Consider the following 3,251-nt stretch of genomic DNA (forward strand, 5'->3'; position numbering starts at 1 on the left):
CTAATGAAGTGACAAGAGGGACAGAGGTTGCGATCCTGGAGGGAAGGAGGGAAGCTGATTGTGGAATGAGGCGCAGGGGGATTGGGAACAGGTGTGTGGATGGGTGAGGCAGTCAGGTGAAGGGGAAAGGAAGAGCATCTGGTGGATGTGTAGTAGGTCGAAAATGCTACATGTATATTTTTTTATTGAAACAGACACCCCCTAATTTTTTGTTAAATATTTGAACTAATCCAACTCAAATTACACAGTTTTGACATCAGGTCAATCCTACAATATGTCAGTAGATGGCACTGTAACGCCACTGTGGAGCCATTAGGGAGACTCGAGATATGTGCTCTGCTCATGCGCAGCTCAGTATTAAACGAGCACTGGCTGGAGCAAGACACTAACTTTTGGTCCTCTCTCTTATTAATCCACAGGTATGTTCAAACTTGCTTTTCTATGATCAGCTTTGCTTAATATTTAATGTTAGTGCATTGCAACATGTGCGGTAGAGTTTTGATATGGTTTTGAGATGTATTTTGAGCACAGAGAGGTTATTTTTGTCAGTTTGTGTCCCGGCCGCGGCCGCCATTTTGTCTAATTACCTCCGTGAGTTTCTGTTTCCCCCAGTATTTTTGTAAGTGTAAGTTACAGACATTAGCTCGAGGTAACATAAGAAAACGTGTTGCAAACACTGTTTATGAGTTAAAGCCAGTTAGCCGCGAGTAAATTTGAGAGTCGCCATATGCAAATTAGTCTCACTTCCGGTCGCTCGTTAACAGGTTGTTGTCACGCCATATTGTCAGATAATTAAGTGCAAGGCTAAGACAGTGTTATGTGAATGTTGCACAGAGGTTTTGTAACCAGTATATCAGTATAGTATGAGTGTTATTGTATTGTATGTGTTAACAGTAGGAGTGAGTGTAAGTATTTGAGTTAAGTAAATGTGTGTTTTGGGTAATATTATTTTTGTACAGTTTCATATTTGAGTTGAGCCAATTTTTATTTCTGTGGAATATAATTTAAATTATTTTGAGTTCATGTGCACTTAATTTACTTGAGACATTATTTTTTATATGGTTTATTGACAATTAGATTTTTACATTGATTTTCTTTGTGTAACATATTTTAGTGTGAATGTGGAAAATGAACTTTAAAGCAACAACTTTAAGATAGCTGACATGACTGAGATGTAACTGAGTTTTATGCAGTATTATCAGTATTAAACGAGCACTGGCTGGAGCAAGACACTAACTTTTGGTCCTCTCTCTTATTAATCCACAGTCCACAGACTCTTATTTTATTGGCTACACAGCGCACCCTTGCCTGTGTAACCTTTGCTGCTGGTCCAGATTTCCCCTAGGTCTGGCGCCGGCAACAGATGCACAATGGCAGTTAGGGGGCAGGAGATTTTAGGAGTATGTCTGGAGGTGAGGGACAGAGAGACAGACTGTGACAATTGTTTATCATGAAGATTATTTATTCCAGCAATTGTGCTCGAATATGTTTATTACATAAATGATGCAGGTGAAACAAACACATTGTATAGATGAGGTAAATAAGATAAATGAATATTGTGTCATTACTGGGCTTCAGTGACAAGTGATTTTCTTTCTGATAAATTAGTTTGTCAGATTTCTGATGTGATCTACAGTTTGAAGACGACTTTTCCCAGCATCTGCTTCTCATACAAAGTCCAGGAGCCATCATCATGGACATCAGAGGACCTGACACCCTCGATTTATTGCCTAAACTTAATTAATCTGGTGTATGCTGCCTAAAGCTTCCAGCAGATGGCAGTGTAAGTTCATTGCTAAATAATTTTACCTCAGCAGAAACAACTGACCAGGAGGCTTCCTTTCAACCAAACTCTTTAAAGATGGATACCACTTAAATACAAAGGATGAAAAATCATACAAATATACATTATAAGTCAGTGTCCCCATCACTTTAGCATACTATCTGCTGTTCTTGATAGAACTTTGAAATGTAGATTAGTTTTTATAAATATTAAGATAGTCTGTGTACATTTTTACATCTTCTGTCCAGCTGTTAAACCCTCTGGGATGTAGTCAGGGATTGACTTTCAAAAATCTTGAACATGGGCATAGCTTTATGTGCTGCTACATGCTTTCTGGGCATATAGCCTAATGGCATTAGTTGTAGATCTGCTCAAAAAGCAATGGGGCTTAAAAAACAGTAGCAAGCCATGCAACAAAATGCACAATTCTTATGAACTGGAAAGTTAGAAAGGTCAGTTGTTTTTACTTGGAAGAAGCTGCTTTATCCCTGTCATATGTGGACAGGTGAGGACACACTTATGAGACACAATAAGGTCATTCCCGGACTCACAATGTCATGCCCTCCACTCTTTGTAATATAACAACATCATTGTTGGACTCATACCTGATCTCAGCCATCTTGTCTGTTTCTGTAAATAAATTTTAATTTGAAAGAAGAAGTATAGTTATGTATTATAGAAAAGCATTTCTCGATGTAAGACTATGTGCATGAATGTGTTCTTATGGTTACACTACGTGTCAAATAGGAAACTAACTAACTGAATACTAACAACTTAATACTGTAACTTTTCCCCTCCTTCCAAACACTCATATGTCTTGTCTTTGCTACTCACCGTGTCCTTTTATTGTCATACTGTCATTCTTGTATGTGTTGTCTGTTGAGGAAAATTCACAATAAAATCTAAAACATTTTGTGAAATATGAGTCATAAGATTGCTTATTGGTTATTTGGTTACTTCATTTTCTCATGGTGAACAACCATAGACAGCCTTACTAAATCAGTTATACAATCAGTAAGCCAAATAATGTAAACCACCTCATATAGGCTAGGACAGATTTGTGGGCTGAAAGTCTGTTACTGTTGCTGCTCGGAAATTAAGACATTACAGGCTTGATTTTTTATTTTATTTTTTATTTTAAGTCATTCTGGTCAAAGAGGTAAACAAAACACTCACTGTATTTTCCTAAAGATTCCCACTTCCCCCCTCCCCTGGGGCTGATTATGGACAGCAGAGAGTTTGCAGTTGTGTGTGGATCTTTGGCCAACAGCTGGAGGCAGACTGCAGTTATGACTGGAAGTTAGCCAGCTATACTGTAAATGCTGCTGCAGCACATGTGCTGGAAGCTGACTGCAGCTAATCATCAAAGCAGGTGGCTAAAGTGGCTGGGCTAACTCAGCTCATACTCACGACACACTGGAGGATGCCACCAGGGAAAAGAACAGGAGGACTGTATTGTATAAGTAAT

This window comes from Epinephelus moara, chromosome 1, assembly GCF_006386435.1.
Source record: "Epinephelus moara isolate mb chromosome 1, YSFRI_EMoa_1.0, whole genome shotgun sequence".
Classification (NCBI taxonomy): domain Eukaryota; kingdom Metazoa; phylum Chordata; class Actinopteri; order Perciformes; family Serranidae; genus Epinephelus; species Epinephelus moara.